A 16,611-nucleotide genomic window follows, 5' to 3' on the forward strand; every position below is an offset into this window, starting at 1 on the left:
CTTCCTAAACTGATTCATGAAGAAGCAGAAAGCCTAAACAGACGAATCAGCAGGGAGGAAATAGAAAAAACTATTAAAAACCTCCCCAAAAATAAAAGTCCAGGCCCAGGTGGTTATACTAGTGAATTCTATCAAACATTCAAAGAAGACTTGGTTCCTATTCTACTCAAAGTCTTCCAAAAAATTGAAGAAGAAGCAATACTTCCAAACACATTTTATGAGGCCAGCATAACCCTCATACCAAAACCTGGCAAGGATGGCACAAAAAAAGAAAACTACAGACCAATATCTCTAATGAATACAGATGCTAGAATACTAAACAAAATACTGGCAAATCGAATACAACAACATATTAAAAAAATAATACATCATGATCAAGTGGGATTCATCCCAGAAACTCAAGGATGGTTCAACATACGTAAAACGGTTAACGTAATACACCATATCAACAAAACAAAGAACAAAAACCACATGATCTTATCAATAGATGCAGAAAAGGCTTTCGATAAAATACAACACAATTTTATGTTTAAGACTCTCAAAAAAATGGGTATAGAAGGAAAATATCTCATCAGCCAACATCATATTAAATGGCGTAAAACTGAGGACTTTCCACCTTAAATCAGGAACAAGACAGGGTTGTCCACTCTCTCCACTCTTATTTAACGTGGTGCTAGAAGTTCTGGCCAGAGCAATCAGACAAGACAAAGAAATAAAAGGCATCCATATCGGAAAAGAAGAAGTAAAGGTATCACTTTTGGCTGATGATATAATCCTATACATCGAAAACCCAAAGGACTCCACAAAAAGATTACTAGAAACAATAAACCAATACAGTAAGGTCGCAGGATACAAAATTAACATACAAAAATCCATAGCCTTTCTATATGCCAACAATGAAATATTAGAAAATGAACTAAAAAAAATAATCCCCTTCACGATTGCAACAAAAAAAATAAAATACCTAGGAATAAACATAACAAAGAATGTAAAGGACCTATATAAAGAAAACTACAAGGCATTGCTAAGAGAAATAGAAAAAGACACAATGAGATGGAAAAATGTTCCTTGTTCTTGGATAGGAAGAATAAATATAATTAAAATGACCATATTACCCAAAGTAATATATAAATTGAATGCAATTCTCATCAAAATCTCTATGAGATTTTTTAAAGAAATGGAACAAAAAATCATAATATTTATATGGAACTATAAAAAACCCCGAATAGCCAAAGCAATCCTAAGGAAAAAAATGAAGCTGGGGGCATTACAATACCTGACTTTAAGCTATATTATAGGGCCACAATAATCAAAACTGCATGGTATTGGCAGAAAAATAGACACTCAGACCAATGGAACAGAATAGAAAGCCCAGAAATAAAACCACATATATATGGTCAAATAATCTTTGATAAAGGGGCCAACAACACACAATGGAGAAAAGAAAGCCTCTTCAACAAATGGTGTTGGGAAAACTGGAAAGCCACATGCAAAAGAATGAAACTCGACTACAGCCTGTCCCCGTGTACTAAAATTAATTCAAAATGGATCAAAGACCTAAATATAAGATCTGAAACATAAAGTATATAGAAGAAGACATAGGTACTAAACTCATGGACCTGGGTTTTAAAGAACATTTTATGAACTTGACTCCAATGGCAAGGGAAGTGAAGGCAAAGATAAATGAATGGGACTACATCAAAATAAAAGTTTTTGCTCAGCAGGTGAAACTGATACCAAAATAAACAGACAGCCAACTAAATGGGAACTGATATTTTCAAACAGCTCAGATAAGGGCCTAATATCCAAAATTTACAAAGAACTCATAAAACTCAACAACAGACAAACAAACAATCCAATAAAAAAATGGGAAGAGGACATGAACAGACACTTCTCCCAGGAAGAAATACAAATGGCCAACAGATATATGAAAAGATGCTCAGCTTCATTAGTTATTAGAGAAATGCAAATCAAAACTACAATGACATACCACCTCACCCCTGTTAGATTAGCTATTATCAACAAGACGGGTAATAACAAATGTTGGAGAGGCTGTGGAGAAAAAGGAACCCTCATTCACTGTTGGTGGGACTGTAAAGTAGTACAACCATTATGGAAGAAAATATGGTGGTTCCTCAAAAAAACTGAAAATAGAACTACCTTATGACCCAGCAATCCCTCTACTGGGTATATACCCCAAAACCTCAGAATCATTGATACGTAAAGACACATGTAGCCCCATGTTCATAGCAGCACTGTTCACAGTGGCCAAGACATGAAAACAACCAAAAAGCCCTTCAATAGAAGATTGGATAAAGAAGATGTGGCACATATACACTATGGAATACTACTCAGCCATAAGAAATGATGACATTAGATCATTTACAGCAAAATGGTGGGATGTTGATAACATTATACGGAGTGAAATAAGTAAATCAGAATAAAAGAAGAACTACATGATTCCATACATTGGTGGAACATAAAAACAAGACTAAGAGACATGGACAAAAGTGTGGTGGTTACCAGGGGTGGGGGGATGGAGGACGCAGGAGGGAGGGAGGGAGAGAGTTAGGGGGAGGGGGAGGGGCACAGAGAAAACTAGATAGAGGGTGACGGAGGACAATCTGACTCTGGGCGAGGCGTATGCAACATAATTTAATGACAAGATTACCTAGACATGTTTTCTTTGAATATATGTACCCTGAATTATTAATGTCATCCCATTAACATTAATAAAAATTTATATATATATATATATAAAAAAAGAACAACTATCCACAGAATGCTTTTTGTTTTTGCAAAACTAAAACTCTGTACCTATTAAAGAATAACTTCCATGACCCCTACCTCCTAACCCCTGGAATCCACATTTCCAATTTCTTCTCCTTTTTTTAAATTGCATCTTTGTTCCATGTCCCTTTTAAGCACTATTATAGTCTCTGTAACCATGAGTGTGGCTTTTGTAAATTTAAAGATAACACATTTAAGTGAAACAGGAAAAATTAGTTGCTCTGTATTTGGCTTATTTCACTTAGCACAATGTTTCCCAGGTTCTTGCATATTGTCACAAACTGAAGGATTTCCTATTTTTTTCTTCTCTTTTTATTGATTTTAGAAAGAGAAGAAGAGAAGAGATAGAAACATCTATTTGTTGCTCCCATTGATGCACTCATTAGTTGTTTCCTGTATGTGCCCTGATCAAAGCTCAAACCCACAACCTTGGAGTATCAGACACCACTCCAACTAAACTACTCAGCCAGGGCTGAAAGATTTTCTATTATTAAGGCTCAATACTATATTATTGTGTATGAGAGTATATATGAATATATATATATATAACTGATATATACAATATGTCATCTATGTATATGTATGCATATATGTCAGATATGTATATATTATGTATGTATATATTATGTTTTCTTTATCCATTCATCCATTGTCAGACACTTAGTTTTCCTGTCTTGGTTATTATGAATAATGCTGAATTGAACTAGAAAATATCTCTTTGAGATATTTTTATTTCTTTTGGATATATAACCATAAGTAAGATTGTTAGATTACAATATAGTTCTATATATTTTTTTAAAAAACCATATTGTTTTGCATAATGGCTTTACCAATTTACATTCCAGCAAAAGTGTACAATGGTTCCCTTTTCTCTACATTCTTGCCATTCAATATCTGTTATCCTTTAACTTTTTAATAACAGCCATTCAAACAGATGTGAAGTAATAGTGTGGTTTTGATTCACATTTTCTTTATTATTAGTGAGGTTCATTATTAGTATATTTTCATATACTATATATACTATACTGTTAGCCATTTGCTTGTTGTTTTTTAAAAAGAAAGTTCTATAAATGTTCTTTACCCACTTATAAAATTGGGAATTTATTTTCAAATGAATAACTAGTTTACTCAATATTATTTACTAAGGGTTATCATTTCCCCATTGTGTATTCTTTTTGCCTTTGTCAAAAATTAGTTGGCTTTATATGTATGAGCATATTTCTGGATTCTCTTTTCTGTTCCATTGATCTATGGGTCTATTGTTATGCAATATCATACTGTTTTATCATGGTGTTGCTATATTGTGTAAAACAAGAAAGTATGATGCATCCAGTTTTGTTCTTTCTGCTTGTTTGCTTGAGCTATCAAGGTCTTTTGTAGTCTATATAAATTTTAAGATTTTTTAAAAATTTCTTTAAAAAGTGACAATGGAATTTTGATAGGATTTCATTGAATCTTTAGATCACTTTAGATAGTATGTACATCTTAAAAATATTAGTTCTTGCCTTCCATGAACATGAGATATCTTTTCATTTATTTGTATTTTTAATTTCTTTTAATAATGTTTTATAGTTTTTAAGGTATAGGTTTTTCACTTCCCTGATTCAACTTATTTTTAAGGTTTTATATTTATATCATTATAAATGGGACTCTTTTATCAATACCTTTCATATAGCTTGCTGTTAGTTTATAAAAATGTAACTAATTTTGTTTGATTTTTTAACCTAAAACTTTAGAGAATTTATTTATTGAGTCTAATAGTTTACTGTTGGAATTTTTAAGGTTTATATATAAATATATGTATAAGATCATGTCATCTACAGTGACTATTTCATTTTTTCCTTTTCCATTTGGATGCCTTCTGTTTCTAATTTCAGAAATAAAAAAGGCAAGGAAGAAAACATAGAAGAGACAAGATGCTGCATTTTAATTCCATGCTGCTACAAAAGTAAAAGGCTGAGTTCCACACTGAACTGGAAAAAGATTTATTTTTGTGTATGAATACAATTTATTCCCACTTCTGTGTAATTTTAGCTCACCTATCCTCTTTAAACCATGTGAAGTGCAAATAAGCTCAATATCTCTCCTGCTTATTCCATATGATTAGTATGAAAATCCAAAAATAAAATATGTATAAAACAGCAATGTAAGTTATAATGTACTTTGCTAATATATATCAGAGCTTTAAATACGATCATCATCTGTTATATTTTCAAACTCTTATCTATTTTCTTGGGCAGAATATAGCAAGAAGAAATGAAATACAGAATTAGTGACAATGTTCATTGGCTTCTCTATCTCAGATAATGGTTAATCCTCTCCTGGAATTAATTTTCAAGAATAAGACCAAGATGGAAATATTGTATAGACCAGGAAAAGGGCACTTAACTAGAGTTAAAAAATGATGATGAGACTTATTAGGAGGTGTATAAACTGGTTCTGTGTAAATGAGACCAAGAACAGGATTTTGGCTCACAGGCTACAAGAGAACTGATAGAGTTAGGGTAAAGTAGTAACCTTGAAAAGTCTGCTTTCATTTCTGTATTTTGATTTCTAGCATGGTATAAACCATAGGACATGATTCATCTCATTATTCTTGGGAATTAAAGTCGGGAGGAATGCTGAAATATTAAGTGCTTATCAGTAGGTTTCTAATTTTTAAAAAATTTATATTGTTTTATTAATTTCTTTATTAATTTTAATGGGGCGACATCAATAAATCAGGGTACATATGTTCAAAGAAAACATGTCTAGGTTATCTTGTCATTAAATTATGTTGCATACCCATCACCCAAAGTCAGATTGTTCTTTGTCACCTTCTATCAAGTTTTCTTTGTGCCCCCCCTTCCCCTTTCCCTCTCCCCCCCTCTACACCCCCACCCCCCCATAACCACCACACTCTCATCCATGTCTCTTAGTCTCATTTTTATGTCCCACCTACATATGGAATAATGCAGTTCTTGTTTTTTTCTAATTTACTTATTTCACTCTGTATAATGTTATCAAGATCCCACCATTTTGTTGTAAATGATACGATGTCATCATTTCTTAAGGCTGAGTAGTATTCCATAATGAATATGTGCTACATCTTCTTTATCCACTCATCTATTGAAGGGCTTTTTGGTTGTTTCCATATCTTGGCCACTGTGAACAATGCTGTAATGAACATGGGGCTGCATGTGTCTTTACCTATCAATGTTTCTGAGTTTTGGGGGTATACACCCAGTAGAGGGATTGCTGGGTCATAAGGTAGTTCTATTTTCAGTTTTTTGAGGAACCACCATACTTTCTTCCATAATGGTTGTACTACTTTACATTCCCACCAACAGTGGATGAGGGTTCCTTTTTCTCCACAGCCTCTCCAACATTTGCTATTACCTGTCTTGTTAATAATAGCTAATCTAACAGGTGTGAGTGGTATCTCATTGTAGTTTTGATTTGCATTTCTCTAATAACTAATGAAGATGAGCATCTTTTCATATATCTGTTGGCCATTTGTGTTTCTTCCTGGGAGAAGTGTCTGTTCATGTCCTCTTTCTATTTTATTATTAGATTGTTTGTTGTTGAGTTTTATGAGTTCTTTGTAAATTTTGGATATTAGGCCCTTATCTGAGCTGTTGTTTGAAAATATCATTCCTATTTAGTTGGCTGTCTGTTTATTTTGTTTTCAGTTTCTCTTGCTGAGCAAAAACTTCTTAGTCTAATGTAGTCCCATTCATTTATTTTTGCCTTCACTTCCCTTGCCTTTGGAGTCAAATTCATAAAATGCTCTTTAAAACCCAGGTCCATGAGTTTAGTACCTATGCCTTCTTCTATGTATTTTATTGTTTCAGGTCTTATGTTTAGATCTTTGATCCATTTTGAATTATTTTTAGTACAAGGGGACAAACTGTAGTTGAGTTTCATTGTTTTGCATGTAGCTTTTCAGTTATCCCAGCACCATTTGTTGAAGAGGCTTTCTTTTCTCCATTGTGTGTTGTTGGCCCCTTTATCAAAAATTATTTGGCCATATATACGTGGTTTTATTTCCGGACTTTCTATTGTGTTCCACTGTTCTATTTTTCTGCCAATACCATGCTGTTTTGATTGTCGTGGCTCTATAATATAGTTTGAAGTCAGGTATTGTAATGCCCCCAGCTTCATTTTTTTTTTTTTTTTTTTTAGGATTGCTTTGGCTATTCAGGGTTTTTTACAGTTCCATATAAACCTGATGATTTTTGTTCCATTTTTTTAAAAAATGTTATTAGAATTTTTATGGAAATTGCATTAAATTTGTATATTGCTTTGGGTAATAAGGCTATTTTGATTATATTTATTATTCCTATCCAAGAACAAGGAATATTTTTTCAACTCATTGTATCTTTTTCGATTTCCCTTAACAATGCTTTGTAGTTTTCATTATATAGGTCCTTTACATTCTTTGTTATGTTTATTCCTAGGTATTTTACATTTTTGTTGCAATCATGAAGAGGATTATTTTTTTGAGTTCGTTCTCTAATGTTTCATTGTTGGCATATAGAAAGGCTATGGACTTTTGTATATTAATTTTGTATCCTGCAACCTTACTGTATTGGCTTATTGTTTTAGTAATCTTCTTGTAGAGTCTTTGGGGTTTTCGATGTATAGGATAATATCATCTGCAAAAGTGATACCTTTACTTCTTCTTTTCCCATGTGGATGCCTTTTATTTCTTTATTTTGTTTGATTGATCTAGCTAGAACCTCTAGGACCACATTAAATAAGAGTGGAGAGAGTGAGCAACCCTGATTTAAGGGGAATAACCTTCAGTTTTATGCCATTTAATATAATGTTAGCTGATTGTTTATCATATATGGCCTTTATCATGTTGAGATATTTTCCTTCAATACACATTTTGTTGGGGTCTTAAACATAAAGTTGTATTTTATCGAATGCCTTTTCTTCATCTATTAATAAGATCATGTGGTTTTTATTCTTTGTTTTGTTGATATGGTGTATTACATTAACCGTTTTACATATGTTGAACCATCCTTGAGATTCTGGAATGAATCCCACTTGATCATGATGTATTATTTTTTTAATATGTTGCTGTATTTGATTTGCTAGTATTTTGTTTAGTTTTTCAGCAACTGTGTTCATTAGAGATATTGGTCTGTAGTTTTCTTTTTTTGTGCTGTCCTTGCCAGGTTTTGGTAGTATAACCATCTGGGCCTGGACTATTATTTTGGGGGAGGTTTTTAATATATTTTTTCTATTTATTCCCTGCTAACAGGTCTGTTTAGGCTTTCTGCTTCCACTTGACTCAGTCTAGGAATGTTATATTGTTCTAGAAATTTATCCATTTCTTCTAGATTGTTGAATTTAGTGGCATATAGTTTTCTTTGAGTATTCTATAATAATTCTTTGTATATCTATGATATCTGTGGTGATTTCTCCTCTTTCATTTTGGATTTTATTTTTATGAGTCCTTTCTCTTTTTTCCTTGGTGGGTCTTGCCAAGGGTTTGTCAATTTTGTTGATCTTCTCAAAGAACCAGTTCCTTGTTTTATTAATTTTTTCTATAGTTTTTTGTTCTGTATTTCATTTATTTCTGCTCTGATTTTTATTATTTCCTTTCTTCAGCTGGTTTTGGGTTGTCTTTGTTTTTCTTTTTCTAGTTCCTTAAGGTGTGAAGTTAAGTGGTTCACTTGGGCTCTCTCTTATTTGTTCATATAGGCCTGAAGTGATATGAACTTTTCTCTTATTACTGCTTTTTCTGCATCCCAGAAATTCATATATGTCTTATTGTCATTTTCATTTGTCTGTATATATCTTTTGATCTCTGCACTTATTTCTTCTTTGACCTATTCATTTTTTAAAAGTATGCTGTTTAGTTTTCACATTTTTGTGGTCTTTTTACCCTCTTTTTTGCAGTTGAATTCTAGTTTCAAGACTTTATGATGAAAAATATGCTTGGTAAAATTCTTATTTTTCTGTATTTGCTGATGTAATTTTTGTGGCCCAACATATGGTCAATTATTGAGAATGTTCCATGTACACTAGAAAAAAATGTATACTCTGTCATTTTGGGATGAAATGTCCTGTAGATGTCTATCATATCCAGGTGCTCTAGTGTTTTGTTTAAGGCCAATATATAATTATTGATTTCAAGTTTGGATGAACGATCTAGAGTTGTCAGCAGTGTATTGAGTTCTCCAGGTATGATTGTATTTTTGTCAGCTTTTGTTTTTAGGTCAGTAAGTAGCTGTCTTATATATTTTGGTGCTCCTTGGTTTGGTGCATATATATTAAGAATTGTTATGTCTTCTTGATTCAGTGTCCCTTTAATTACTATGAAATGACCATTTTTTTCTCTGAGTATTTTTGCTGTCTTATAGTCAGCATTATTAGATATGAGTATTGCTACGCCTGCTTTTTTTTTTTTGGATGTTATTTGCTTGGAGTATTCTTTTCCAGCCTTTCACTTTGAATTTGTTTTTATCCTGCTTGCTTAGATGTGTTTCTTGTAGGCAGCATATAGTTGGATTTTCTTTTTTAATCCATTCTGCTACTCTGTGTCTTTTTATTGGTGAGTTTAATCCATTTACATTTAGGGTTCATACAGGCAGGAGCAGCTCAATGTCCCTGCTTTCTCTCTCCTTACATCTCTCAAAAAAAAAAATCTGAGTAAAGTTTATTTCAACCAAGAATTCAATCCATTAACAACTATAAATCAATAATAAAGCTAAGATAAATATATTTTTAGGCCTTTGGATAATAAAATATTTTCTTACCATACAATTGTTCACCCTGTTTCCCAGAACTTAACAGGGGAGGAAGACAGAGAGACAGATGAAGAAGTATCCAGAAACATAATGAAAATAAGTATTTGGTATGACATATGTTTGACCATTGAGAAAAACTACTATATTGTGGCGGGTTTGTTTGTAAAAACTCCATAAAAGGAAAGAAAATATAATCAGGGGACACTACTGTGATGATCATTGACAAATATTTGTGGAATTATAGTCATAAATAAAAACTGTTCACATAAGAAATGAACATTTTTAAACTGTTCACAGCTTAAAAATGGGGGTTGAAAGATGTATGGAGGTACTAGAAAGCTCAGTTTCAACAACTATTAAGGTCAATAATATGGCTTGCTGTTTTAATTAAAAAATTAATTGTAAGCAAATTATTTACAAATAGGAGGACAAAGCATGGAGGGCACAGGTAAATGCTGAATACAGTGGCCTCCGAAGACAGGAAAGGTATTGGGGGAAGGTGGAGCATAAGAATGTTTAATATTGGAACACACACCTGAATACTATTTGATAATTCAAATGTGTAAAAAGCACAACTTTGATAACAATAAAATATATAAAAAATAGTGATATTTTGGTTTAAAACCAGCAATAATTCATGGCTAGGTCTCTGGCCAAATTCGCTGCTCTATAGTATGAATCATCTGTTTATAACTTTGTTTAAAGTCGTCAGTATTTATAAATAAATGACTATATATATTAATTATGGTAACATATTTAAGAACCCCCATAGCTTACTTGGTTAGAATCAGAATACCAATGTACTGCTGTGTTGCTGACGGCTTACTGTTATCTGAGGAACATCAAGTGTTCCCTTCCAATTTATTCAGACATAAGACTTATCTGTTGTTTTTGGTGATATAAGTATGCTCACTTCTTTTGTCTCAAGTACTGAAATAAGCTAATTAGCTATGTACATCAAAATTTTATATGTGCATAGCTACATTACAATAAACACTAGAAACCTGTTCAAAATTGTTCTTCTGGGAACATTGAGAAAATACTTGCACACAATTTTATTTTATCTTTGATCTGTAAGCAGAAAAACGTGGTTTTACATCCCCATCCCTTTTTCATCCAAAAAGCATAATAATGTAAATATAAGTTCTGATAATTAAATTCCACTGAGTTACACCCTGCTATGAAAAACAAAAGAAAAAGGGAGATGACTTTAATTTTAGTGATACCTTTAAAAAATTGAATAAACTAGGTTTAAAAAAGTGTCACAAGCTTGGAATTTCCTGTCTGCTGGGTGACAAGAAACCTGTTTATTCTTTAACCACATGTCCTCAGCACAACTGAATAACCAAATTATGTTTTGGTTTCCTTTATGTAGGCTTTTTTTGATAATTATAATTGTCAAATGTGAGAAATGTAAGCTAGTAGACAGATATAATGGTTTCATTTTAAGGACTGAGAGATGCTATAACTGGGATATCAAAAACTCATCATCTTATAGATAAGTTAAATCCAAAGAGGTGGCTTGTTTAGGAGACAGAACAAATTATTAAAGAGGTATGTACGATACATGACAAGATATCTATGCTAGGTGATAGCCTTTCTGCCCCCTCCCCCTCAAATATAAATAATAGAAAATCATACAATAATCAGATTTTATATTGAAAAATACAGATTCTTGGATTCTCTTACCAAATCAAAAGACCTGCTAGTATTGGCCCTGTCCACAGCAACGTCTATAGGAAATGAATAGTAAGGTCTCATGGTAAGGTATCCTAAGACCTCACATTACTCACTGATACTTCACTCGCTTATGTTATCCATATGAACTGTAAAGGCATTACATTTTTTTATTACTATAAGAAAATACAAAAACAAATCAACTGATCTCTGGGGTTGAGGGTGATGTTAATAACTGAATGAAAGATTTAGTACTTATTACCTATTTTTGATATTTCCTCCTATATCACACCTATTCAAAATTCATTCTGTTTTCTCACTGCTCAAGAAAAGAGAAATAAGCATCTAGTCCTAAGGAAAACAGCCCAAAGGAAAACAAACAAGAACACAAAACATTTTCTTTTGTATAATGGAATGCCTTTGACATCTACTTTCAGGAACTAAAAATTAGAGATAGTTTAAGTTTATAGTTCATTTTTTATAATTTCTTTATACTTCTTTCCCCAATCTTTTTGCCACTTTAAGCCACACAGTATTCTTCAAAGACATGCCTCCTTCTCTTCCCTCTGTACTTCTGCCCATCTTTGTTCCGACTGAAATGTTCTTCTGCTTCTCTCCACCAACCTACTTCTTAACACTTAAGAAAAAATCATGCCTTCTATTAACAAATCTTCCCTAAACAACCCCGAATGTGTCCTCTGATGTGGTCATGCACTCACGCGGGTGCGCACACATACACTTTCCAGAGGGTATCAACGCCTCTTTTTTTGCTTCCAGAGAAAACTGGATTAACTATACCAAAGGCAATTTATAATTGTTTGCTTATCTGTCTTATACATAACAATGGATTTCTTAGTGGTAGGCACACTGAGCATCATTTGTTTTTACTGCCTTAGGATCTGGACCAGGGTCTGGTATGCAGGTACTCGCTAATGCTTGGTAAATGATTAAACAGTAAGGGGCCTGAAGTTAAAATGTGATCTATTAAGGAAAAAAATTTTTAATTATTCTATTTATTGGGGTAACATTGGTTAATAACATTACATATATTTTAGGTGTACAACTTTATATTATGACATCTGTATACTCTATTTTGTGCTTACAACCCAAAGTCTAATCTTCTTCTGACACCATGTATTTGACCCTCTTTACCCTTTTAATCTTTCCCCTACCCCTTTTTCCTCTAGTAACTACCATTCTGTTGACTGTATCTATGAGAATTTTTTGTTTATATTTGCTTTGTTTGTTCATTTACTGCCTTTTTTTATCCCACATGAGTGAAATCATATTGTTCTTCTTTTTCATCTGACTTATTTACTTAGCACAATACTCTCAAAATCCATTCATGTTGTCACAAATGACATTTTTTTAATGAATGAGTAGTGATCCATTGTATATATGTATCATATCTTCTTTATTCAATAAGTTGTTGAAGAAAACCTAATTTTTCCCCATGTCTTGGTTATTGTGAATAATGCTGCAGTAAACATAGGGGTACATATATCTACGAATAAGTGTTTTCAAATTTTGTGGATAGATACCCAGAAGAGGGATGGCTAGGTTGTATTGATTCTTCTTAGACTGCATAGAGCCTTGTGAGAGAGATAGTATTGAAGCTTTTTTCAATCAATTAAACTTGAATGAGAATGATACTTATAATTATAGTTTCTAAAAAAAAGATATTGAAACAAGTAAAGAGCAGTATTTACAAGGAGTAAGGACATAGTAAGCAAAAGGTGCCAAAACTCTTCATACTTTTATAGAGACTTACTTTGCCTAGAGCTCTGTGTGAGGAAATAGAAGCAAGGATTTTATCTAGGTATTAACAATACCTATTTTTTATCTTTATATCCACTATCCCTTTCAAAACTTAGTTTTCCATGAAGGCTGAAAATTGATAAATTTGCCCACAATTGTTTGGCACAGAAATCTTACCTAATTTTTTTACTACATGAATTCAACCAAAATATATCTATACTATTTCCAAGGGGAAATGGTTGCCTGTGTGATTTCTGGAGTATAGAAGCAAAAAAGTTATCGAATGCAAAATGAATATGTATCTCTTATATTTATGCTTTTTTTTTCAAAATAGAAAAATGAATACTATTTTGGTCTGATAGATTGAATGTCACAGTGTTACAAGGTTTTCACTTAGATTTATCTCATAATTTAGTTTGACTAAAAAGACTCATAAAAAATATTCCAAATCTCAGCAACTTTCAATTTCTATTTCAGGTACCTAGACACACACTTATGTATAAACAAAGACACAACTTTTTAAAACACTTTAGTTTTATTTAACTTCTTAAATATTAAAGTGGTGATTATTTTAGATTATTTTGGACACTTACCTGTGGATTTAGTTTATTTGTGAATCAGTGGAGGGATTGATAGCATCTTTTTTAGGCTAAATATATGAGCTCTCTAGTCTAGCCAGAAACATTTTTTGTAGAAAGAAACACATGCTTTGTGTGACATGATAGTTTATGTAACATGGTGCTGTGTATATGCAAAAATTTGACTGTATCTGCCACTTGGGTAAACTTAGCTTGCTTTGAAAATAGTTATATGTCTTTTATTATATTCAATAAATTAGAAATGGTGGGAATGAGGGTGAGGTGAAAAGCAAAGATATCTGGATTAGCTTTGTGTGCTTGTATCTCTGCATTTAATGATGTGCACGCACATACCTGGTTGGGGTAGGCATATGCAGGTGAATTTATTCCAGGCCAATTTGTTGGGTTTTTAAAGGATTCTAGTGATTCAATATTAGTAACTTATTAAATTGTGAGTTGTTAATTCCTTTTTTATAGGAAGTTTTCCAAAACAAAATGGGAGCAGAAAAAACTTTTCAAGTTACTGCAGATGCTTCACGTAATCCTACAGAAGTTTCTAAAATGGTTACACATCTGAATCATCTAACAAGATTTTCACAGATTGCTTGACCCCTTCTCAGTCTTACTGACTCAATTTTTATAAATGGGATTCACATTTCTGTATTTCTTAAAGTTTCCCCCACAAATTGTAAGGTTTTCGATTCAGCACTTTCCTGATTACCAACATTCAGGGGCAACTTTGTTAGATGGCTCGGGTCTCTTTCCACTCTACTGTCCTGTAATCCTGACCCTGGAAGAAGACCAGACCATTTATGTAAAATGTCTAGTCTATATTGCATTATTGCCAATAAAACAAGAGCAACATTAAAACTACTGAAAACACTGGCCAGTTTGATCAGTGGTAGAGCGTTGGCCTGGCATGTAGAAATCCTGGGTTTTATTCCCAGCCAGGGCACACAGGAGAAGCACCCATCTGCTTCTCCACCCCTCCCCTTCTTCTTATTCTCTGTCTCTCTCTTTCCCTCCCACAGCCAGGGCTCCATTGGAGTAAAATTAGCCCAGGCACTGAGGATGGCTCCATGGCCTCCACCTCAGGTGCTAGAATGGCTCCAATTGCAACAAGAAAAGCCCCAGATAGGCAGAGCATTGCCCCTTGGTGGGCTTGCCCAGTGGATCCCAGTCAAGGGGCTGCGGGAGTCTGTCTCTCTGTCTCCCTGCTTCTCACTTCAGAAAAATACAAAAAACAAACCACAACAAAATACTGAAAATAATTTCAAAATCTCAGGGCACTCTCCTGTGCCATTTTTTCTTCCCACACAATTATATGCTGCGATAATATTCAAAGGAGAGTAACAATCTTATGGTTTATTAATTGAATAGAGACACATTATGTCTTTGGGTGCCATTTATATGGTCTCAGCTACATAACTGAGCTTGGAATCTTGTTTATCTAAACATTATCTTCCTTGCTTCCTATTGCACTCTCTTCCCTAATATCAGCAGATTATCATAATCAGAAAATATGTACACATATAACTGAATTATTTTGTTCTGATTAGGCAGCTCTAGATAATCCTCTCTTAGCTGATAGTTATTGCCATTCATGGATATCATCACTGTCTTGGACTCTGTCTTATTATTCTGCAATTACAGGTTTAGCCTTTGCATTCAGTCAGAGAAAGGTACTAGCAAATGCTTCCATAAAACCTATTTTTTTATTCTCTTTCTTTTTTAACTTTTATCTATTTATTTATTTAATTGAATTCTATTGGGATGGCACTGGTTAACATAATTACCCAGGTTTCAGATGTCTAACTGTACAACACGTCTCTGTACACTGTATTGTGCATTCACCCCTCCCAAGTCAAGACTTTTTCCATCACCATGTATTCCCTCTGTACCCGCCTTCACCTCATCCCCCATGCCAGGAGTCTTCACACTGTTGTTTGTGTTCGTGATTTTTGTGGACCTTTTTGCTTTACCCCTCCATCTCTCTCACCCAACACGCTCCCACACACCCAACAGCTGTCAGCCTGCTTTCTATGTATGATTTTTTAAAATCTATTTTGTTTGTTAGAGTGATCTACCAGCAAATACTTCCATAAAACCTATTAACTCCACTAATTCTTTGCACCTTTTAAATGCAAGGGGATTTGGTTTTGAAGTTTCTCCCAAGATGCTCAATACACCACTCCATTAGCAAATTACATCTGATATGTGGCCTTGGTGTCAGCTGATTTTTTTTTCACTGGCTCTATCAGTTCTTCCAGATTGTCATACCATTTCTTTCTTCCTGCTGGTTTTTTGAGTGTTTTCACAAAAATAAAATGCAATGAATCCTAGCTTCTCTCCTAATTAAGCTGAATGTAACACTGTGTAGATGAGGCTAATTCTTCTGGCTTTATTTTAAATCGATCACTCTGTCCCCACTATAGACACCACAATTTCATCAGGCTAATGGTTTTCACAGAGAAATGGAAGCACAGGTGGTTCCTGTGGAATATTTGGATCTTAGGACCTATGGCTTTTGCCAACTTGAAGTTCAATAAATTTACCTCTTTATTAGTTGGGTTACAATGTGTCATCTATTATTAGAAGAGACAATATTAACATTCAAACCAGCAGTCAGTAGAGCTTACTTCAAATACAGTATAATACTGGTCACTCAGGGGTTTCCTTATTTGGAAGATACAATATGTGTCCATATCAATGGCTCTCATATGCCAAGAGAGTGCAGCAGATCATCAGGAACATATGTTTTATTATAGAATCTTAATATCCTGTTAAATGAAAATATGTAGGTGTGAAAAATATGTAGATATGCAGCTTAGCAATTTTTTGAAATCTCTCAAGGAATTATAATGCATTCACTTCTGAAAGCTACTGAAATTAGATACCTATGACCCCATAAAATAACAATCTGGAGACTTTATTGGAGAAGAAAAAAATTACCTGAACAAGTTTTCCTCACTCAGTTTGACTGATCTTCCCTGGCTACACTGTAAAAGGAACATACAATCCAGAAAATGCAAAATAAAAATGGGTGCTTAGAAAGGAAAAAACTG

The sequence above is a fragment of the Saccopteryx bilineata genome, chromosome 3 (assembly GCF_036850765.1).
Source record: "Saccopteryx bilineata isolate mSacBil1 chromosome 3, mSacBil1_pri_phased_curated, whole genome shotgun sequence".
In the NCBI taxonomy this organism is placed as follows: Eukaryota; Metazoa; Chordata; class Mammalia; order Chiroptera; family Emballonuridae; genus Saccopteryx; species Saccopteryx bilineata.